Source organism: Biomphalaria glabrata, chromosome 7 (assembly GCF_947242115.1).
Source record: "Biomphalaria glabrata chromosome 7, xgBioGlab47.1, whole genome shotgun sequence".
NCBI classification, from domain to species: domain Eukaryota; kingdom Metazoa; phylum Mollusca; class Gastropoda; family Planorbidae; genus Biomphalaria; species Biomphalaria glabrata.
This window is the reverse complement of record NC_074717.1, coordinates 25,502,681-25,528,139: the sequence shown is the minus strand read 5'-3', so window position 1 is coordinate 25,528,139 and position 25,459 is coordinate 25,502,681. Positions and strand designations below refer to the sequence as shown.

The window sequence follows — 25,459 nt, the reverse complement described above, 5'->3', positions numbered from 1 at the left end:
ATTAACATCGTTTATTTCGTAAATAACGACATCTAATCGATTTGAATTGGAAAACGCGTAGTGATCAAGACTAAGACTGCTTTATTGATCCTTACGGAAATTTGTTGTGATTACAAGGACTCTTTTCTCATATAAAGACAACACAACAGAAAAATACACATAAATACAACAGACACAACATAAAGAGTTCATTCAGCGACTACACACAGGTATCTTGGTGCATTTCATGTTCCCTGATCAATGAGTGGCGGTGATAGAGTTTGACCGAGTGAGGTACGAACAAGTTTTTGTACCGCTCCGTTCTTGTTTTGATTGACAGCAGTCGCCCACTTCGCGACGACCTGACATAGTTCTGAACCAGTTTCAAGGCTATAGTTATTTCCGCGCTATTTAATTTTCATAAACGTACATTTTTTTTTTTGGATACGAACAGTATCACAAGACATCCCCTAACACTTTTATATCCTAGATAACTATTCCCCATTCTCCCAACATGCCAACTGTTTCTGACGTCACGAACTGTGACGGGACAACGAGCTATTGGTCTACACAGGTTGCGATGTCGCAGGTCAGTGTTGAGACATACTCTAACGATTGGTCTCAATTGAACCAGTTCATGTGCTATACTGCTATTCCGGCCAATCAGCATCCAGAATGTTTGGTGATGAAGTATTCTTTTTTTTTTTCACGATACGCTACTGTATTTATACATTGAGTGGCCGTGGGAAAACCCGTGTTGAAAAAAAAATATAAAAAAATCGCGGGGGTATTTTTTTCATGACTTATTTTGAAAACCCGTGGTATAGCCCTTTTGCGAAAGTCGGATCTGCAAACGTAAAGGGACTACTGTAGCTCCTATCCCACACCTTGTTCTTAAAGAACATCAATTTGGCTTCGGCATTCGGACAGCGTATCGGGAGAGAAGATACATAATATTATTATTAGTGCAAAACGACAAGCCAGGAAGGCTCGTGACTGAATCCGTCTGTGACAGTCTAAGCAACTATTTGGTTATTGCCAGTGTTCTGGTTCTCCTTCGTAATTATTAGTTACTTTCCTACTCCAGCGGGCTTAGCAGAAATTAGGCTATTATTATTATCTAGTTTGTTGATTTTTAATGCAAAATGTTTCTGAATCATTAATTACGTTTATTAAGATTAAAAGGTGAAACCTTTCAAGCAGAACAATTACAATACACTACGTAATTAGTGAAATGCCGAATACAGTAGCTACGCAAGGTACTATGTTTGGTAGCAAAAAATAAGACCTATAGTGTTAGAGGCGGACAAACCCGTTAAAGTGATGTGGTTCGGTTTAGAGAGGCTTTGGGCCCCGCATATGACACTCGCCAAGGGCCCCGCGCTCTGCAAAGGCCGCCTCTGATGCTGCCTTTGGGCGCTCAGAAAACACAACTCAGCTCGAATCATATATAAATATTAACAAAATTACTGATCTAGATCCATGTTGAAATTGTTTTGTACATTAAACGTAAGAACTTAACAAATTGATTTTGCATTACTTACTAGTGAATACAAACTGATCCTATACCATGCCTAGACCTTTACAACAAAAATAACTCATTCTCATACACCGGAGACACCAAAAGCAAGCTCTTTAGGTGCAGCAAGTCCCTCAAAACTTGTGCCCATTGCGCAGAAAAACGCTTAAATGAACCCACTCTCTATCTTTCTTGTATGTTTGGATTGTCATGTGCACTTTAACCGTAGGCCTATCTATGGATTTTGTTTTTGTATTAACTTAACACTCACACAGAACTCGTAGCCTACGTTTAATTTCTATTGTTATTGTACTTTTAATATAAAATAATTACGTTCTTTTAAACTGTATATTTTAAAGTCACCCCCCCCCCGAATTTTATAATCTCTGAAAATGCATTCTCAATCTGAAATTATGTTGTAGTTTTTTTTTAATTCATGAAAATTTGATTATGTTAATAACAATGTCCTATTGTCCGTTATCAGTTGCACACACCTCCATTACATGATGAAATTTGTCCAGGGCTACAAACACTAGACTTGCCATCAATCGATGGACATTTGTAGATTTTGGATGAACGCAACCCACATTTTAGCGCACCCCCACCCCTCCTGGTCATGATCTAACTATCGCAAAGGGAAAGCTTACTCGTCGCAAAGGTTCCAGCATTAATGTTACCCATGCAAGCATGGGTGACGTCCCTTTGTCTATGCCGCATAACTGTGTGACCCGCGCGCGTGCCGTGTTTTAGGAATAGTCACCCCATTGCACCAAGGGGGAAAAAATACGACCAAAGGAAAGGGAGGGAAAGAAAAAGTGAGTGAGGAATATGAACTTCCTTTGGGCTCTTATTTTTAAGCATTATCGCCAGTCTTACAGACAGTTTGCAAATGTGTGTTCAACTAAGTTTTTATATTTGGAAATGTAGTCAAAGTCTCTGGAACAAAATGTAATTCCAAAGGATTGTGTCGTTTCTTTTTTTGTGTGTACGTACATCAACGACGTTTTGTGTTTCACTTTTTATATAACGTTTTAAATCAAAAGAATAGGCAACAAGAAACCAAAGTAAGTAGTGGAAATGTCTATAATAAATTTGAAGTGTGCGCTTTTAATCTTACTTACAACTTGGGAAACTTGGGGGGGGGGGGGGGGGGGGGGGGTAGGTACCCCTTTCGAACTCTGGAGAAGATGATGTAACGCTTATCTGTGTCCATGGCCGACGGTTAACAATGAGCAAATCTATTTTTTTAAAAAACCAACCCTAACCTATAAATGTGTTGGCGTACGTTTGAGCTTAAGTTAAATTATTTTTAATAACAGGGATTTTCTGAAAAATAGATACTAAAATTCTTTGGATGAAGCACCTCAGCAAATTAAAACAAAAAAGTCTCTATTGAAAAAAGAAAAAGAAAGAAAAATCCGTAAAATTGTTGAAAGTGCAATGTAGCAATAGAATTTCTTAGTGTGTGAACTTGATTATATTGATTCTATTTGTAGTTGTGTAATATTTTTTTAGAAGAAAAAGTACATTGCATTGAATAATAAAAGTGTCCTGTGGTCATCCGAAAAATAAATTTAAAAATTATTTTTAAAAATTCATATTTTCACTTACTGATACCTGACCGTAACCCTAACCCACATACGAGGATATTTTATTTTACGCTACTAAATATTAAGTTAAGACGCGTTATCTCCTAGATCTATGTGCCAGATATAAAACTCTTTGAATCGAAGTGTTTTTATTAGCGGCCCCCGAAAGGGGAAAAGACGCTATTAGTTTTGTGTGATCTGTCTGTCCGTCTATCCCGTTTAGGTCTCAGAAAGTAGAAGAGAAAATGAAAATTGGACATCATGATATTTTAGATCATTCAAAGTTCTGATGCAACGGGTACTTTTTTCTTTTCTGAAAGCGAAAAATCTAATTTTTTAAATTAAATATGCAAGCATAAAAATACACCATTTTTACAACTATTCACTATTAATAGTATCAAACACTGGAGGCTTTTTTAGTAAGGGGGTCACGGTTTACAATTTTTCTAACACATTTATGCAAACGGTTTTAGATTTTTGGTCAAAAAATATATATATTTTCTTGCATTTGTATTGCTAAGTTATGTAAGTTCTGTCATACTAAATACTACATTTACAAAAATGTTTACTTTTTTTAAAGAGAAAAAATTTATTTACTATGCAAATAAGTTAAACATAATTTAAAACAACAATTAATAAGTAGTTTTTCATATTATCGCGTGAACTGCGGTGCATTCATACCATCATGGAACACAAAACTTAAGAATTTAATTTTTTTAAACGGAAATGTTTTTTTCTTGAGGCTTTGAATAAGAGACTGACCCTTTACAAAACAATTAGATCAATTAGATACTTATTATAAGACATCAGTTAGGCCAGGTTCACATCTAACTTCACATTCACTTTCACCTATACCTTGGTCTGCTGGACTTTTGAGGCACCACACAGAATCTGTCAACCTTCTTTCTCCATTCTTCTTTGTCATTTGCTTTTGATAGAATTTCATTATGATATTCTTTCTGAAAATATTGATACCTGCCTTTTTACCTGTCTGGGTGGACCACTTCTGATAGAATTTAATACCGATATTCTTCTGAAAATATTGAAACCTGCCTTTTTTCCTGCCTTGTTGGACCACTTCGGGGGCCCATTTTGAGCTGTGTTTCCACACAAACTGTCTTTGTAACCTTGTTGTTGTCATTGTTGTTTTCTAGTTTTTCCATACAAATGATAAATCGAATCTCTGTTTTCACTATTCCTCTTAATAGCTTGCGAATTGATTGGTTAAACCTGAAATCTACGTGGGTGAACACAGATTTCGAAAACAGCTATATTTTTCGAGAAATTTTACAGTTTATAAAGGCTATATAGCCTTTGGAAAAACAATTACTAGATAAAGAAAACTCTAATTTGACCGTTATATATTTTTTCAAAAGATAATCGTCTTAAAATTAAATTTGGTGTTTTTTTTAAACACACTTCAAAACGTGAAAGAGTTTAGTAAATGAATCGACGTTCAGGAACATTTTGCCCAACATCTTAATTCTTTGGTAGAAATCATTAGCTGGACTTCCAGAATTAAATTATGACAATATGCATATATATTACTTATACAATGTTTCTATGCATAATATCAATACTATATCTCAAATAATATCCATCAATAATAAGGCTTTGAAGCAGGAATTTTGGAGCAACCGTTTCTGCGCAGCCGTTTTGACGCGAAGTTCGTTTTTGAGCGGGACTATTGGAGATTTTCACGATCAACCAACTAGAATATAATAAATCACAAGACATAACTAGAATAAAATAAATCACAAGACATAACTAGAATAAAATAAATCACAAGACATAACTAGAATATAATAAATCACAAGACATAACTAGAATATAATAAATCACAAGACATAACTAGAATATAATAAATCACAAGACATAACTAGAATAAAATAAATCACAAGACATAACTAGAATAAAATAAATCACAAGACATAACTAGAATATAATAAATCACAAGACATAACTAGAATATAATAAATCACAAGACATAACTAGAATAAAATAAATCACAAGACATAACTAGAATGTAATAAATCACAAGACATAACTAGAATATAATAAATCACAAGACATAACTAGAATATAATAAATCACAAGACATAACTAGAATATAATAAAAAGACAATCACAAGACATAACTAGAATATAATAAATCACAAGACATAACTAGACTATGAGCAAGAAAAACATTCAACAATTACATTAAAAAAAAAGACAATACTTCCATTATACAACTGACAACAAAATAAAGTATTGAAACAAAAACAATAGGAACCATGCGGTTTTAGCGGTTTCGTTTTCAATGGACAGAACTGCCTGATTTGAAATTTGCGTCTCAAAATTTCTTAATGAAAAGTTCTCAATTAACTTCAGTTTTGAAAATCTTCTTTTACATGATACCACGTGGTCATGCATTCGGAAAGAAGCAGTTTAAGGCTCATCAAAAACTGGTAGAGGTCCCTTGAAGTCCCATTGGTTAACCATTTTGAATTATAAATTAAAACGCTCGCCAGTCTTTACTTCTTTAAGATTCAATTTTGTTGCTTTCAGATGTATTCTAGTTTCTGCTAAAATATCTTGTCCTCTGGCTCAGCATAAAAGGGATCAATGCACTCCAGCATTAATCTCTTGTTCTCTACTTGAATAGTGCATCCGGTATCTTGAGATTACTAACACGACATTATCATATTATTTAAACTTATTCTTCTTTTGCAATAACATCTTGGTTGTATTTGACAAGAGTTATCTTAATAGAATTTTTAACGGCCCCCGAAAGGGGAAAAGACGCTATTAGTTTTGTGTGAAATGTCTGTCCGTCCGTCCCGTTTAGATCTCGTAAACTAGAAAAGATATTGAAAATCCTACATCATTATAATTAAGACCTTTCAAAGTTCTGATGCAACGGCTATTTTTTTCTTTTCTGAAAGCGAAAAATTTAATTTGTAAAATCAACTGTGCAAGCAGTCTGTTCATAAAAATACACAATTTGTATAACTATTCACTATTAATAGTAACAAACACGGAAGGCTATTTAGTAAGGGAGATGTCTTTTTACCATATTTCTAACACATTTATGCAAACGGTTTTAGATTTTTTGTAAAAAAAAAATTTTTTTTACAAATTTATTGCACAGTTAAGTAAGTTCTCTCATACTAACTATTACATTTACAAAAAAAATGTTTAATTTTTTTAAAGAGAAAAAATCTATTTAATATGCACATAATTTAAAACAACAACTAATAAGTAGTTTTTCCTATTATCACGTGAACTGTCGTGGTTGACACTCCAGACTACAGACTCAACTAAACGATTTTATTTACGGAAATAATCTTGTTGCTTTTTCTTGAGACTTCGAATAAGAGATTGACTCTTTACAAAACAATTAGATCAATTAGATAATAATTATATGACATCAGTTTGGCCAGGTTCACATCTAGTTTCACATTCACTTTCACCTATTCCTTGGGCTGTTGGACCTTTGGGGCACCACACAGGATCAGTCAACCCTTTTTTCTCCATTCTTCTCTGTCATTTGCCTTTGATAGAATTTCATTATGATATTCTTTCTGAAAATATTGAAACCTGCCTTTTTACCTGCCTGGGTGGACCACTTCGGGGGCCGATTTTGAGTTTGTTTTTCCACACATACTGTCTTTGTAACCTTGTTAGATAATATGTCATACTTTTCTGTAAGAATTTAGTGTATAGTCTATCTTAGTCACCGCTACGTCAATGTATAACCCTTTGATTTGAAGTAACTTGTGTAGTTTTGACTTTCTTTTTTTTAAGTACCTGTGCCCAAAAATAAAGCAATGAATGTTATACATGAAAGCTATTTTCAGAGCGGTGGTGCCGAAGAGCTTCAATCTAGGCCATCAAATATTTCTTTCACGTGTCTAACATTGAATGGTAAAAGCGGCGATGAAAGAAAGCATTTGTTACAGTACCGAAAATGAAAGCATTTTTCTGACCACATATCGAATACAATTGGTTGTGTACACATCCATTACAATTTCTGTTTTGTTGATTTTTAATATTGCCTGCACTCCCTCATGAATTCCAAACATTGTGGCTGTATCCTCGTATCCCTTGGCTCAACGCATCAATAAGTCAAGCCTATCCATTTCCAGGCACTTTAAGCTATTAGAACTGGCACCACCAGCTTTAGTCCCTCTAAAAATTAAAGAAAAAAATCCTGAAACTTGTCTGTCATTTGCATGTTACCATTGCTAATGTTAGGTGGCCTGTGTTACAGCACCGTTGCTAACGTTAGGTTGCCGGTGTTACAGCACCGTTGCTAACGTTAGGTGGCCGGTGTTACAGCACCGTTGCTAACGTTAGGTGGCCGGTGTTACAGCACCGTTGCTAACGTTAGGTGGCCGGTGTTACAGCACCGTTGCTAACGTAAGGTGGCCGGTGTTACAGCACCGTTGCTAACGTTAGGTGGCCGGTGTTACAGCACCGTTGCTAACGTAAGGTGGCCGGTGTTACAGCACCGTTGCTAACGTTAGGTGGCCGGTGTTACAGCACCGTTGCTAACGTTAGGTGGCCGGTGTTACAGCACCGTTGCTAACGTTAGGTGGGCGGTGTTACAGCACCGTTGCTAACGTTAGGTGGCCGGTGTTACAGCACCGTTGCTAACGTTAGGTGGCCGGTGTTACAGCACCGTTGCTAACGTAAGGTGGCCGGTGTTACAGCACCGTTGCTAACGTTAGGTGGCCGGTGTTACAGCACCGTTGCTAACGTTAGGTGGCCGGTGTTACAGCACCGTTGCTAACGTTAGGTGGGCGGTGTTACAGCACCGTTGCTAACGTTAGGTGGCCGGTGTTACAGCACCGTTGCTAACGTTAGGTGGGCGGTGTTACAGCACCGTTGCTAACGTTAGGTGGGCGGTGTTACAGCACCGTTGCTAACGTTAGGTGGCCGGTGTTACAGCACCGTTGCTAACGTTAGGTGGCCGGTGTTACAGCACCGTTGCTAACGTTAGGTGGGCGGTGTTACAGCACCGTTGCTAACGTTAGGTGGCCGGTGTTACAGCACCGTTGCTAACGTTAGGTGGGCGGTGTTACAGCACCGTTGCTAACGTTAGGTGGGCGGTGTTACAGCACCGTTGCTAACGTTAGGTGGCCGGTGTTACAGCACCGTTGCTAACGTTAGGTGGCCGGTGTTACAGCACCGTTGCTAACGTTAGGTGGGCGGTGTTACAGCACCGTTGCTAACGTTAGGTGGGCGGTGTTACAGCACCGTTGCTAACGTTAGGTGGGCGGTGTTACAGCACCGTTGCTAACGTTAGGTGGGCTGTGTTTTAGATGTTCCAATCGATTGTTTCTTTCACTGATTAACATTTTGTTCATATATTCGCTTATGATGTGATCGTGGTCTAGAGTTGTGTAGACCGCTTTATTTGAGCTCTTTAGTAAAGTTCCTCTTCCAGACCTTGTGGTGTTTAGGGCAGATGTAAAGGTCATCGTGTTAACCTGGGTGTCATGTGGCCAACACAACGACCAACCGCCTTTACTTTTGTTAGAGATGGGTGGACTCAGAGGCGCCCAAAGATCCCGAAATTAAAAATCCCAGTCTTCACCAGGATTCGAACCCGGGAGCCCCGGTTCAGAAGCCAAGCGCTTTACCGCTCAGCCACCGCACCTCCTAATTTTTTTAAGCTCTTTACTATATCCTATTTCATGCGTCCCCTTACTGGACATTCATTGAACCCTTAGTAGAGATCTTAAAGCATATTCCAAGAAATAGAATTTAAAAAGTCTTTGAAGAAACTCAAAGTAACACGATAACTGAAAAATGTTAAAGCAAATTCTAAGCGACAGAAAAAAAAAAAGATCGAAATCTTAGAAATTTAGAGAGCTCTTTTAGCGTGAGTAATCGATTCTTCCTCTCGAATCGATTCGTAAATTCAAGAGAATTTGCGGCCAGTGCACATCCGACATTAAATAATTATAGTTTCGTTTCTTGGTCTGTCTGAAATCATTTCTACAATGCTCGCTTCACTTGTACTCGGAATTCACACGCTGGGCAGGCAATACCATAGACACACACATGCAAAAAGCTTGCTGGACATTTTTTTTCATGTTCTATTGCTCACAATGTTAACCTAGATGAGGAAAAAGCTTAAGTGTACCTTTGGAAAACAATGATGTCATACCAGCTCATCAGTGAAAACAAAAGTAGGGAACAAAAGTAACATAAAATAGTTTCTTTTTTCTTTCTTATACATTTATTTCAAATTATTCCCCTCCTCTTCTTCTTTAAAAAAAAAAAGCAACTCTTAAAAACACTAACACACACACAAAGTCAAATGTGGCCATCTGAATCCCATGGTCAAGTCAGTGGCGTAGCAGTGTACCCGTTGTCCCGGCTTCGGGAATATGACGTTGGGGCCCGTCCTGTAAGTGTGACTGAACCCAAAGTGGTCTCTACTGTGCACTGTATGTCCATGAAAACAAGGTATGTGACGGTACACAAGGTGCACATGTTCCTCACGGGCTCATCGAGAAAAAGGTCCTTAAACTTCTGATCATTTGAAAACATATAGCTTGCCAGGACTTCACGTCACATGTTGAATCTCTAGATATTCTGAATGTCTATTGTTCGTCACAAGTGTGGAAACCTGAAGACTGTTCTGACTGAATGTTTTACATGTTTCATTAACTAGGAGACAAGGGTTTTTGAAGCATCTTTGTTAAGAAATGAATGTTGATCCTACTCAGTAGAAGGTTAATTGTGAGATCGAGCTCATTTTTCGACAATAATTTTGAATAATTGGCAGACGTAGTGTCTTATTGTGAGTGGGGCCTCTAATTCAAAGCATTATGAATTGATGTGCAGTCTAAACAATCATCAAAAACAATGCTGTTGAGGGGAACGACACCTACGGCCAATATCAATTGTTTTTTTGTTTCATGGTTAGTCAAGAATTTGTTTACACTAAAATAGTTACACAGGTCAAATGTTTCATAAAACTCCAGCAATTTTGTTTCTATATATTTAATGGTTACTACATCTCAATGTAAAATTCTAAATCTATGTTTTATTTATTGAAATTTTAAATTTTATTTATTGAAATTTTAAATTTTATTTATTGAAATTTTAAATTTTATTTATTGAAATTTTAAATTTTATTTCTTGAAATTTTACATTTTATTTACTGAAATTTTAAACCGGTATCATTAAAAGTTTCCGTTATATAAGTTGATATACTTTTTAAATAAATGAAGTATTCTTCGTTTCTTAAGGTTTTTATTCAAGGATAAAATACAAGTACAAATATTTATTTTAGACATCCTTTTTTAATCAATTTTAATGTGCAAGAACGATTATGTAAGACACATCTATCTTATTACTGATTTTATTATGGAGAAATATTTATGCAATGTAAAAAGAATTAGATCGAACCGTAGGCATACAGTCCGATGATTAGCTAGGTTTAGATCAACCCCATCCCCCAACCAAAAAAAAAGTAAAGTTTAAATAGTTTAATTATATATTCTTTACAAATTTTTTTTTTTTATAGTTTAATTATATTTTGAAATTGAGTGAAACTACATTATCTCGATTGATGCGGATATAAGTCTAATGTATACTCATACTATTAATTCAAGTATTGCAACTAGTAAATACATGCCGTAATATTAAAGGAAGAAATAACATTTTAAACTAAAAAAAGAAACAAGTTTATTTTATAGAGTATTTTCAAAATAATAATAATAATAATAATAATAATCTTTATTATCCGTAAGGAAATTTGTCTTACAATTTGTGCATTACACCAAACAAAAAACATTATAACTATAAGAAACCAAAGTGTACATTCACACCAGACTCACTCATAATTTACATGTGACAAAGTTTATACCAGATTGTTCTTGTTTAATGATTTGATTGCCAGGGGAACAAAAGAGTGTTTGTGTCTGTTTGTCTTTGCTATCGGTGTCTTGTATCTCTTTTGTGATGGTAAAATCACAAAATCCTGACACAAAGGGTGATTCTTTATTTCGAGGATCTTGTTAGCTTTTTTATAAATGTTTGTCTCAAACAACTGCCCAAATGGGGTTTGTTTTTTGCCAATGATTTTGCCAGCAGCATTGAGGATTCTATTAAGTTTATTCCTATTTTTAATGCTCAGATTGCCATACCAGGCAGTGATATTAAAACTGAAAATATTGCAGATGTGAGCGTGATAAAACATAGCCAAGGCCTTTTCGCTAACATTAAACGAGGACAGTTTTCTTAGTAGTCGTAATCTTTGCTGCCCTTTTTTGCTGATATAATCAGTATTTGCAGTAAAATTTAGTTTATTGTCTAGGATAGTACCAAGGTATTTAAAGGTTTGCACAATTTCAATACTCTCTCCAGCTACAGAAACAATATCATTTTCCTTCTTGTCCCTGCGAAAATCGATTATCATTTCTTTGTTTTTTTTTACATTTAATAATAAAAAATTATCTTTACAGTATTCCTCAATGTGTTCTAATTCTTTGAAATACTCATTTACGTCTGAGCTCTCTGAGAGCAGGGCAAGAAGAGCCGCATCATCAGCGAATTTTGTGAAGGAGCTACAAGAACTAGCGGATCGAAAATCATTGGTGTACAAAATGAACCACAATGGCGATGTCACAGCCCCCTGGGGCGCCCCTGTGTTAACTATGCGTTCATTAGATATAACATTGTTTACCCTAACCCTATGAGCTCTCTGGGTCAAAAATTCATTAGCCCATAGTGTTATTATCAAAGAAAAATCTAACACGTTAGAATTAAATGATACGCTGTACTGACAATCCAAGAGTTACCTTCCTTTAACAGATGTATTTTGCTCGGACACCAGAAATATAATTTACAAACAATAAAAATACACTAGTCGACCCACCATGCGCTGCTATTTACCAGAAGTATTCATGTAGGCAGTGTATTGTCGAGCATAGTTTATGACTGTGCATCCATCTCATTATGACAATGGAAACTAACAGGAAATGGCTTTATTTCATAGATTTCAGCACATATATAGTTTTGTGATTAAAAGCCCATTCTATTTAAAATCCACAAAATGGTATTGCATTATTTCTAAACTTTGAAAACTAGAGATCATTACTTTTCAAAGAAAAGATCGATTTTCTTAAATTTGGAATGACTTTTCCATTGACTATTATATCTAGACTGGAAATCGGAAAAAAATTCTTATACGCGACTGATCGATCCACAGACCTATATCTATATATTCTTATGTACATAACTCTTTTTCAAGCTGTAAGGGAAGTCGATTGTCTTAGAAAAGTAATGTTCTTTATTTTCAAAGTTTAGAAATAATGCAAAATCATTTCTCTGATTTTCTTTAGAATGGGCTATTAATCACAGCCCTATATATTCAGGCAAATATATGAAACAAAGGCATTTCCGGTTAGTTTACATTGAGATAATCTTTCAGAAATCATAGATCGAAATAATTAATGATGTCTGGTTTTTTTTTTTTTGTTTATCATCCTATGTACATTTAAATAGATTGATTACCTAGATCTTTCTAGATTATGCATCTAAAAATAGCAAAATAATAATTATAAGACGAGAGTAGGCCTACTCTTATTTTTGATCTAGATCTAAAAATTAAATTAGGCGCCTATATGTTACATAGGTTAGGGTTGAAAAAAAAACACTTTACTTCTTACAACTACTTTGCAAAACAACGCCTTGATTTAACTTTTAAAAAAATTTCACGACATTTTTTGTAGTGTTAAAAGATCTCTATAGTAAAGTCACTATTGCGGAACAGTTTGCAGCTTCTTTTAGTTTTGAATTTTTTGCTCCGTAATTGTTAGACCTATGGAAAAACTAAAAGTATCTAGGCATTGCCCATCCATTTTCCGATAAAATGGACACATTGTTTAGTTTTTCAACACATATTTAAATTTAAAAATTCAACTCGACTGAGATATGGTCAGTCACAATTACGAACAGGATTTTTTAAGAAGTCACAATTGCGGAACACGGTAAAAATGTCGGAACAAAGCCTATATAAAGTCTTATATAATACTTGAACTCCTTACTCTTTACATTTAAAAAAAAAATTAAAGCTAAAGACACACATTAGATCTAAGACTCACATTTTAGATTCTTTACCTCTTCTTTAATTGTAATTGACGTCACACTACTCTGATTTTCCTTACAAGGTTATTATTTTCCACATTCTTTTTTGTTATATTAATATTATATAGGTCTATATGATATTTGATATTATGATTTGTCTACTTTTTTCTGGACGTCTGGTAATCATAAATTCTATATTATATCTAATATTATTCACTAAATGTTTTTAAATTTATGTATACTAATGCAAACTCGTATTTAAATTCCGAAAATCCAAATCACTATGTAAATATTAAGCTAAATGCGCAGGTCAAATGAATAACATATATAGTGTTCCACAATTGTGACTATCTTTAAAAAGGTAAAACCTGGGTAAACACCTCCCAATTTTTTAAAAATTGAATTCCGGAAAGATGGCTATGAAATTACGTTTTTTCACATCCATTTATAAACCGAAAATTAGGTGTATGATGCAGGTGATGGGTCATTATCATTTTTAAAAAGCCTTAAGCCTTGACCTATGCGGTTCTCCTGGTACGTGAAAAATAATGGACGATTCCACACCTGTCAACTTTAACCTGGAGTCAAAATTAATTTTCTGCTGTTAAAGGAAAACCTGTATATCAAAAATGTAGAGAAATGGACCATGCGCAGTACCGTTAGAGTAGTTTAGCAGAAAATTTCAAAATAAAGTAGATTTTAACTAATTTCGACTAGCTGTTCCGCAAACATGCCTGTTCCGCAATAGTGACTCTACTCTATGTCCAGTCTACATATAATATACATAGAAGTAGAGTCACTATTGCTGAACAGTTTGCAGCTACTTTTAGTTTTCAATTTTTTGCTCCGTAATGGTTAGACCTATGGAAAAACTAAAAGTATCTAGGCATTGCTCATCAATTTTCTGATAAAAATAGACATATTGTTTACTTTTTCAACATATATTTAAATTTTACATTCATATCGACTGAGATGTGGTCAGTCACAATTACGGAATAGGATTTTTTAAGAAGTCACAATTGCGGAACACGGTAAAAAATGTCGGAACAAAGCTTATATAAAGCATATATTTATTAGTCTTATATAATACTTGAACTCCTTATCCTTTACATTAATTTTATTTTAATAAAGCTTAAAACAACACATTGTCACATTAGAATTCTGTATCTCTTTAATTTAATTGACGTCACACTACCCTGATTTTCCTTACAAGGTTTTATTTCCCACTATTCTTTAATTCTTTTTTGTTATATTAATATTACATATATGATATTATTTGATATTATGATTTGTCCTCTTTTTGCTGGACGTCTGGTAATCATAAATTTATTTATGTATAGGCCTACTAATAGAAACTCATATTTAAATTCCGATAATCTAAATCACTATGTAAATAATAAGCTAAATGCGCAGGTCAAATAAATGACATCTATAGTGTTCCACAATTGTGACTATCTTTAAGAAGGTAAAAACTTGGTGAACACCTCCAATTTTAAAAAAAATTGAATTCCTGGTAGATAGCTATGTAATGAAGTTTTTCCACATCCATTTATAAACCGAAAAATAGGTGTATCATGCAGGTGATGGGTCATTATCATTTTTAAAAAGCCTTGAGCCCTGACCCTTGCGGTTCTCTCAACTTTAACCTGGAGTCAAAATTAATTTTCTGCTCTGTAAGGAAAACCCTTATATTGGAAATGTTGAGAAATGGACCATGCGCAGTACCGTTACAGTAGTTTAGCAGTAAATTTCAAAATAAAGTAGATTTTAACTGCAGCTTAAAAAAGAGTTACGTACATAACAATCTCTATATATAGGTCTGTGATTTGATAAATACCAGATAAGAAGAGAGAGAGAGAGAGAGAGAGATCTGTGGATAAAACATTTAAGGCAAATGAGAATATGTTCGAAATAGCTACATTAAATTGTAGCTGATTATATTTTGAAAATTATAACGGTCAAACCAGTGTTTTCACCGTGTCCAGGTTTCACCCACTGTCCTGAACCCATTAAAAGTTTGCAAGATAATAAGAGGAGTTTTTTTTTTAAAAAGATGAAAAAAAAAGTTTCTAAGTTGAACTTACAGACACGTTATTTTCTTTTTTGTGTGTGTGTGCTTGCTACCACAAAGTAATTTAATTTGTGACGATAACAAAATCTAGAAATCAATAGCTGTGTTTGAGACTTGTATGGCCTGATAATAAAGTTTCAGAGACTGATTAAAGCATCCCTGAGTGACCATCTTGATCTCACTAATTTATCTGGCTTAGCCAACCAACTCAATAGTCTTTCTAAGGCTCACGCCTTTATTTAGACGTCTCCATCAGTAGTTTTTTTTCTTTGTGTTATATAGGTATGTGCACACAACATACAGTTGACTTTTGATAGTCCGACACTTCATAATCCGACACTTCATTATCCGACACATTCAGAAATCTGACACGGCACTGACGTAAATTCATCTAATTTTTTTTTATTAATGTTTTTTTTTCCTTTATACCGTTGAAAGTCTTAATTACATAATAAATAACTTTTTTTATACGATACGGTTAAATTCTTTGAAGTAAATGTAACCTTTTTTAATCCGACTTTTTCGGTCGACACTCTTCCAGTCCCAAACTACCAAGAGTCAACTGTATGTTGTGACTACCAAGAGTCAATTGTATGTTGTGACTACCAAGAGTCAACTGTATGTTGTGATTATCAAGAGTCAATTGTATGTTGTGACTACCAAGAGTCAACTGTATGTTGTGACTACTAAAAGTCAGTTGTATGTTGTGACTACCATGATTCAACTGTATGTTGTGACTACCAAGAGTCAACTGTATGTTGTGACTACCAAGAGTCAATTGTATGTTTTGGCTATCGAGAGTCAACTGTATGTTGTGATTACCAAGATTCAACTGTATGTTGTGACTACCAAGAGTCAACTTTAAGTTGTGACTACCAAGAGTCAATCGTATGTTTTGACTATCGAGAGTCAATTAGGTAACTTAGGCTACATAGGTTTATAAAAACGATAGTTCATGTTTTCTGAAGACCATAACTGTCTGTTGCACACCAGCCGAGGATTCTATCTTTCTAGGCGTGGCGTCTCGGTGGAAACGTCAAGTAGTGGAGCTAGAAAGGCGAATAATGGGTAGAGAATCAGGCCTCCGCCAGGTTACCTTGGGTGAGCTTTTCTTTTTTAACTAAATATGGGATGAGGATTGAACAGAGACCTGACAATCCAGTTGTGACTACCAAGAGTCAATTGTATGTTTTGACTATCGAGAGTCAATTAGGTAACTTAGGCTACATAGGTTTATAAAAACGATAGTTCATGTTTTCTGAAGACCATAACTGTCTGTTGCACACCAGCCGAGGATTCTATCTTTCTAGGCGTGGCGTCTCGGTGGAAACGTCAAGTAGTGGAGCTAGAAAGGCGAATAATGGGTAGAGAATCAGGCCTCCGCCAGGTTACCTTGGGTGAGCTTTTCTTTTTTAACTAAATATGGGATGAGGATTGAACAGAGACCTGACAATCCAGTCCAACAAGTCCACCATGCTATTCCACGCTGGGGGGGGGGGTCATCAGAGACTGGCGACGTTGGTACGCTACTTATATTGTACGATCCAACTCAGTAATGGTCACTACCATTGTGGAACCTTCAGACAGGACTTGTGGTGAAGAGCTCATGGCCGTTGGATAAAATCCTTTCCAATGTCAATTGGGATAATGGCGCCTAACGGAAGGTTTCACCCTACAATTTTTACTTTTACAAATTATTTTTCAGTTGACGAAATGGTAAGTTCACTCTATAGAAGTGTATTCTAAGAATATTGATGAGTAAGCTTATGTGGCAATTGTTCAGTTTGCACAATAAATGTTCAAAAAACAAAACAGCTTGCTTTCATAAAAGCAGAAGTAGCCTTTGCGCCAATTTTATGCATGATACCATCGATGGTGAATTCGGATTTTCCTTAGCGCTTTTAAGTTTTGAGATCAAACCATGGCAGACGGACTGACAGCACAAAACCTGTAGTTTTTTTTTCCAGGGCCACTGAAAAAAAAAAAGAAATAAAGGGAAAAAAAAAACAACACTTTTTTTTCTTCCGTCATGCGTACTGAGCGTTGATGCTGTAAAATGTGTTCATTTTGTTTTGTTCAAACCATCATTACTTCCCATGAATGTTACAATTTTGAGATACAATGTTTTCTTGTTTTGTTTCACATTTGCGTGTCGGATGTAGCACAGTGGCAATGAACTCAATCGCCCTGTATCTTGAATATTCTATTTCTCCCTTGAGACTCAAACCCAATTCTATGGGTATTCATATAATGCTATTTCTGAGTTAATGTGCCATTAAAAATAAAAATCGATCAGGCATGAATTGTATGGGCCGCTGGCCTTTGTATTTGAGTTCACAAAAATGGCCTTTTGACGTGGCTTGCTGCTAATTGTTTTTTGTTCTTCTGAACAGTATGTAAGGAACGGAACGCGTTCCTTGACGTCATCAATACATATTTAATCACTTAAGACAATGTTCCTGATGTATACATTCTTTTTTTTTTAATTCTTTTTATGCATTTTAAAGTTATATTTTACGCCTTGTCGACTCAAACGTAGCTTTACTGTACAAGTCGACCAAAACGTAGCTTTACTGTACAAGTCGACCAAAACGTAGCTTTACTGTACAAGTCGACCAAAATGTAGCTTTACTGTACAAGTCGACCAAAACGTAGCTTTACTGTACAAGTCGACCAAAACGTAGCTTTACTGTACAAGTCGACCAAAACGTAGCTTTACTGTACAAGTCGACCAAAACGTAGCTTTACTGTACAAGTCGACCAAAACGTAGCTTTACTGTACAAGTCTACCAAAATGTAGCTTTACTGTACAAGTCGACCAAAACGTAGCTTTACTGTACAAGTCGACCAAAACGTAGCTTTACTGTACAAGTCGACCAAAATGTAGCTTTACTGTACAAGTCGACCAAAATGTAGCTTTACTGTACAAGTCGACCAAAATGTAGCTTTACTGTACAAGTCTACCAAAATGTGGCTTTACTGTACAAGTCTACCAAAATGTAGCTTTACTGTACAAGTCTACCAAAATGTGGCTTTACTGTACAAGTCTACCAAAATGTGGCTTTACTGTACAAGTCTACCAAAATGTGGCTTTACTGTACAAGTCTACCAAAATGTAGCTTTACTGTACAAGTCTACCAAAATGTAGCTTTACTGTACAAGTCTACCAAAATGTGGCTTTACTGTACAAGTCTACCAAAATGTGGCTTTACTGTACAAGTCTACCAAAATGTGGCTTTACTGTACAAGTCTACCAAAACGTAGCTTTACTGTACAAGTCTACCAAAATGTGGCTTTACTGTACAAGTCTACCAAAACGTAGCTTTACTGTACAAGTCTACCAAAATGTGGCTTTACTGTACAAGTCTACCAAAATGTAGCTTTACTGTACAAGTCTACCAAAATGTGGCTTTACTGTACAAGTCTACCAAAATGTGGCTTTACTGTACAAGTCTACCAAAATGTGGCTTTACTGTACAAGTCTACCAAAATGTGGCTTTACTGTACAAGTCTACCAAAATGTGGCTTTACTGTACAAGTCTACCAAAACGTAGCTTTACTGTACAAGTCTACCAAAATGTGGCTTTACTGTACAAGTCTACCAAAACGTAGCTTTACTGTACAAGTCTACCAAAATGTGGCTTTACTGTACAAGTCTACCAAAATGTGGCTTTACTGTACAAGTCTACCAAAATGTGGCTTTACTGTACAAGTCTACCAAAATGTGGCTTTACTGTACAAGTCTACCAAAATGTGGCTTTACTGTACAAGTCTACCAAAATGTGGCTTTACTGTACAAGTCTACCAAAATGTGGCTTTACTGTACAAGTCTACCAAAATAAGGACTTGTGGATTGTCCAACCCGTCAAAAGGGACCAAATATATTTGCTCGTCTTATCATGCATTTTAATCAATGACTTAAACTTTGCTAAGTTATTTGTTTTCCTGACTGATTCAGGCAACCCATTCCGTTCTCTAATTACACTAGGGAAGAAGGGGCACTTGTATGAATTTGTTCTAGCGTATGGAATGAGAAATGTGTCTCCATTTTTAGTACTTACTGATAAATAGTGTTTTGAAGCTTTGCTCTTTCAACGCATAGTTTTTCCACTCTTTACTTAGTTTTTTTTTATTTCGAGGTCTAGAACTAGAGAACCACGTTATTTAGAATAACCCATTTTCAAAAACCGTATTATACACAACCCCAAACCCCCAAAAATACATACACACACTCACAATGTTTCATTGGCCCGTATATTTACTATGACAATTATCTACACCTAGAGGAGAATGAAATGAAGAAATATACATACAAACCAAAATGGAACGAAAGGCAGTTTAAGTTCCAAAAAGTGTTAATAGGCTAAGTGCTTAAGCGAAAGGAATTATTGTTTTGTATTTGAGACATTAACATTTCGGCTTTCAAAGACATAGTTATTGTGGATTTTGATTTAAAAAATATTTTTTGGTAAATTAAATTAACGGTTTGGATCTTGAAAATAGCTTAGTTGTCCTAGGCATAAGTTAAGCAAGTGGACAGGACCAAGCATTTTATACTATATATATATATATATACACACACATCACTTTCATGTCATTAAATATATATATATATATATATATATATATATATATATATATATATATATATATATATATATATATATATATATATATATATATATATATATGTATATTAGGGGTGCACCGGATAGTCTCTCCGGCTCCGGCTTCTGCCGAATATCCGGCGTTTTTTACTATCCGGTGCTATTCGGCTCCGGTCGGATATCACTACCGGATAGTAAACCGGATAGTAAAATATACACCTATTTAATATGCATAAAGTGGACCTCGTTCCATTAATGTCTGTTGTAGAATGTATTAATGTTTATATTAAAACAAAATAATGTGCTTAAAAATAGAGCCATTATGAATATGCACCAAACATCGTTTATTATAAAGACAAGGCGTGTTAATAACTTAATAACTAAATAGAAATGAAACTTTACATCATTAATGCGCTTTACATACAGAGCTGCAATGGCTGGCACTTTTTTCAATTTGTCTTGACCTTTGAGTAGGTTAGTTAACATGTTAAAATGCTACATTCCTTGACTACGTCATGCTGACCAGACGTCTGTCTAGCTGTGCGGGTATATCTCCAGAGGTAGAGTGGAACAACTCCCACCCCCTTTTATTTGTTTAGTCCATCACATTGAGTTTTTTTTATAGGTAGGTGACCCAAGGTAAATACGATGGACGTAGGTTTAATGTCAGCGTATTGACACTCTCTAAAGGTCACACCTTTCGAGGGAACTAAGTTTGTTTACTTAGTAGTTAATCTTTATTAGGGGGGCTGGACTACAAGAGCCACACCTCTAAGGTAACTAGGTATATTTCCAGATGTACAACTCCCTCCCCCTTTTATTTGTTTCGTTCATCACAATGAGTTCATTGATTGACAGGTGACCCCGAGTCAGATACGATGGACGTAAGCACTCTCTAATGGTCACACGAGGGAACTATGTTTGTTTACTTAGTAGTTAATCTTAATTGGGGGGGGGGTGGACTGGACATCAAGCCAAACATCTACACGGGCATCTGGACAAAGAGTTTGCTTATTTGGAGAAAAATCTTAATCACGTGGTTGGGCTAGAGGCCACACCTTTTCAAGTATGCCGAGTTACTTGAAATACAAATCTCAATTATTAAGCTGGACTAAAGATCAGACGCATTTAAACGAGTGACCTTTAGCTACACAGAACACAAACCGCGAGATTATATAGCCCAGTAAGCCAGTAACTAATTATTTTGTAGAAGACACGACCAGGGCAATCTTTAAATGGAGAGCTAAACACCCCCTACTCTTTATTTTATTTCTTTGGTCCTTGACACCCAATTTATTGATAGACATTGACCATTTATAAGCCAGAATTAAAAAACACAACCTGCTAACAAAGGATATTACACTGTCAATAAATATTACTGTTAAATAATTTTTCTAACGTGTTAACTTGAATATTACTCCTGCAGTTAAGTGTCTTGATTTTTTTGTGCCTTGTATTAAAACATTTAGAAAGAAAGCTAATTTCTTTGTTGAATTCTTTTGACTTAATAAATAACGAAAAACCTTACAGTACATTTTAAAATCGCATAAAATAAATTGAATAATAGTACCGCAGTTAGATCTAGCAAATAAAGAAACAATATGCTGGAGCGTAAAAAAAAACAACCCTTGACCTCTAACTAGTGGACGGGTATAATTTATCTATACGCTTCACTGACCATGCCAATGTGTTATCTTTTTTGACTGACACCCAACTCTATTGCGTGCGTATGCTCAAGGAAAAAAAAATGCTTGATGGTTAACACAAACAACTATACACACTACACTTGGACTACATGTGTAGGCTCATTAGGTATATCTGACCAAGTTGATGGTCTGAAATTATTGAACACACACATCCGACCACTATACAAGGCAGATTGTACATTACTTATGAGATTTACATTAGTAACTAGTTAAATATATACTAACATTATTTACATTGACCTTCCTACACACATCCTTTACAGTGGGTGGCATCGTACATACACACAGACACACTTATGCTATACAGATTTTTAGAAATACTGTTAAGTTTGAATAAATCAATCAGTAACAGAGTTTAAAACAATAAGGTATATAAAAGAAAAAAAAACAACCAAACAATATAGATATGTTATTTAACAGTTTCGTAAAATGTTCAGTGATACAAGATATTTACAAGACACTTAGGTATCCGGCTCCGGCCCCGGCCGAATATCAAATTTTACTATCCGGTCATATCCGGCTCCGGTCGGATATCAAAAAGTACTATCCGGTGCACCCCTAATGTATATATATATATATTTATATGGTACAACATTATTGTGGGAAATAACAAAACCATTTGGATAAATCTTTTAAGAAATAAACAAATAAATCACTTTTCTTAATATAGCCTCCAGAACTTGTTTTTTCTATAAATATTAAATAGTTCCTAATAATGGTGTATTTTTATATATATATATAAAAGGATTGCATAATTAATTTTAACAACGGAATGATTCCCATTCAGAAGATAAAAAGTAGCCGTTACACCAAAAACGGAAACACGGGAATCGCCTTTAGCATCTCTTGTTTTCATGAGGGAACAAAATACATTTTGTCTACATATTCACTGAGTATGAGAGAAAGAGAGAGAGAGAGAGAGAGAGAGAGAGACTATATGTGTCTGTCCAGTATCTGTTTCTTTTGAAGTGTTTGCGTGTCTGCGTTCGTAGATGTTATTGTCCACCTCTAGGGAAAACTTAAAAGTGTATGTGGGATTGTTGGTCTGGGAGCTGAAGTCTATTTTGGGCGACCATCATTAATAATAGAGCTGACTAGAAAGAAGACACAAGGTAAGCACTACGAATAATTATTGTACGAAATGGTGAGCAAAATATATCAAATGTAAGTTTCATTTCTTTAGTGTCTAAGTCTTGGAATTTGGGAGTCATGTGATCGGCTAATCTAGGTCTTTTTTGGGGGGGGGGGACTGCGGGTGGGGTATTAGGTCTAGCTTGAATGGCGAAAACAGTGGCACCCAATTTTATTTTTGTCCGTGTGAGGGGGGCATGTAGAAAAAGTAAAGTTCCCATTTCAGACCCTACGATCTATAGGGCAGATGATGTAATGGCGTAAAGGTCATCTGTTTCTGTGGCCCACCGTTAACGAGTAGTTAGCAGAACGACTAACCCGGTTTTTTTTCCCCATCTAACATTAGGTACCCCGCCGTAAAGATCTCGAAATTAAAAATCCAGGTCTTCACCAGAATTTGACCCCGGGACTCCTCGGTTCAGAAGCCAAGCGATGTAGCCTACCACTCAGCCACTCAGCGAGGAGAGGGGGGTCATATAGCTTCCGACATACATGTCTATGGCCGCAAAATCGAAAAAAAAATAAAAATAAATCGACTCTCTACAGTTCTATTATAAGAGAGACCGAATACCGAATAGCACCACGTCGCAGGCCATATCGGACCCACGGGTTGTAGAGCATTACTGTCCCCATTTAAAGGTAATTCATCCAAACAACAAGAGGAAGAGGTTTAAAAAGCAGAGGAGACGAGGAGGTCAGTCAATCAAGGGAAAAGAGTGAGACTAAGATTGTATATGAATGGGATATATATAGAGAGAGAGATAGAAAAAGAAGAACAATGAAGAGACAGCAAGGACAAAACAAGTCAAATATTTTTTAAAATCCTTTTAAAAAACAAAAGAAAGCTTATGTAAAGGAGAAGAACTCCGTCCTTAAAACTATACATTCCAATAATGTACAAGTTATTTTCATTACTCGATATTAACCAAAGTAATTAATTACCAATAATTAATTGACTAATTGAGTATCTTTATTGATTCATGTTTTGTTAGGTACAATAAATAATTGTTTAAAGTATTAACTTGATCGGAGAATGCATGAGGGAGAAATGGGGTTAACAATTATTTAAGGGGACTAAACCCAACAAATTTAGCCATACATGTGAATACTGAAGTATCAGTTTCCGTTGTTGCTATTCAAGAAAATAATGAATTACCAGTAATTAATTGTCTAATTGGTTACTTTTTTTTAAATTCACACCTTGCCTATGTCAATGAATAATTGTGCGAAGTTTCAGCTTGATCCGAGAATGGGTGTGGGAGAAATAACGTGTAGGCCTACATACTTTTTACCTGACAGACTGAGTTAGCTGATATAAGCTTTGTAAAAATATAGATACGGAGTACGTGGATTTTATAATGAAGAAAGACGGTCAGCAGATCTTGTGTGGTGCCCAACGGTTCAACAGACTAAGGGATAGGTGAAAGTGAATTTTATAATTAGAGTGAGAGAAAATAGAAATGAAATAAAGAACGCCAGAGTTGTAGAAAAAGAGAGAAGAAGAGAAAGGGCAGATCAATAAATACACTTATTCAATGATGGCCAGAAGTCCAGGACAATGAAGGCCATTGCCGGACACTGACCGGCGATCACGACATTAATGTATGTCCATCACCGTGCTCTCGCTGCAAGGTGTCACTGATCAATGTCACAGGAGGTCTGCTTCCCTCTATGGATATACGTCTGCATGCGCGTGCACATTACAGTGTATGTGTGTGTGTGTGAGTGCATGAACGTGTGGTTAAATGTCCTTTTGTGTGGGGGGGGGGAGGGATCGGATCTGGACCAGCACCAGGAATAACGCAATATTGCATCAGCGATTGTTTACATGACAAGGATTGTATCATTTAGGCTGTTTAGGCTCCCCCGCCTCATATTTCCTCAGCTTTACTTCAAAGAAATTCTAAATATTTTCTTATAAGCTTTGGTAATTTTGATTGGGTCTATTTCTATTTGAAACACTTAAGAATTTCACTGTGTATGTATGGTCAATTTTAAATTAGGTATTTTAGGTAATTGAAATTCATTCAAATTCACGATTACTAAATGTTGTTTTTTTGGTCTCTTTTTAAACAAAATAAAAAAAAACTTTTTCTTTTGAATTTTTAGTAGCTTTTTTAAAAACAGAAAACAATTAATTTAGTAATAGGAATATTTTTCATAACATTATTTTAGAAAAGAAACAAACCGTCTACATCCTACAACATGACTATACACATTTTCATAAATATCGCTAGGTCTAACATATAATGATATCCGATTTTCAACATCTTTTCCTGTTTTTTACTATCTAAACGGAACGAACTGACAGACAGACCACATTAAGCTAATAGCGGCTTTTCGGCTATCAGGGGCTGCAAAAAAAAAAAAGAGTCCTAGAGTGAAAATGAAAAAGAGGCCTTGAGTGAAAAAAAAGAGGCCTAGAGTGAAAAAAAAAAGAGGCCTAGAGTGAAAAGGAAAAAGAGGCCTTGAGTGAAAAAAAAAAGAAGCCTAGAGTGAAAAAAAAAAGGGCCTAGAGTGAAAAAAAAGCGATTTTCGAATAGAAGGTCGCAGTTCCATTTCACGTTTTCGTTACTCAAATTATATTTATTTTTGGATTGTATCCTCAAAAAGGAACTATCGATTTGTTTGCATTAATTTTAATAGCTTATTTGATCCCTTTATGTAGTTATAAGATTATCTACACTATTTTAGGGATTCTGTAGAAGGAAGGACTGTTTATTTCCGGTGTTTCTTTGCATTCTAGCTTCGATCTCATCCAGCGT

The 25,459-nt window shown here is 35.4% G+C and overlaps 1 protein-coding gene across 1 annotated transcript in view; it reads left to right on the top strand.

Annotated features, from left to right (window-relative positions):
* Positions 1-2,199: 2,199 nt before the first annotated feature.
* Positions 2,200-25,459, top strand: part of LOC106052864 (uncharacterized) — a 34,262-nt gene continuing 11,002 nt past the window's right edge. Inside the window, exon 1 of the mRNA XM_013208322.2 lies at positions 2,200-2,562. The gene's annotated coding sequence lies outside the window, so the exon portion shown is untranslated. The remainder of the gene's footprint in view (positions 2,563-25,459) is intronic.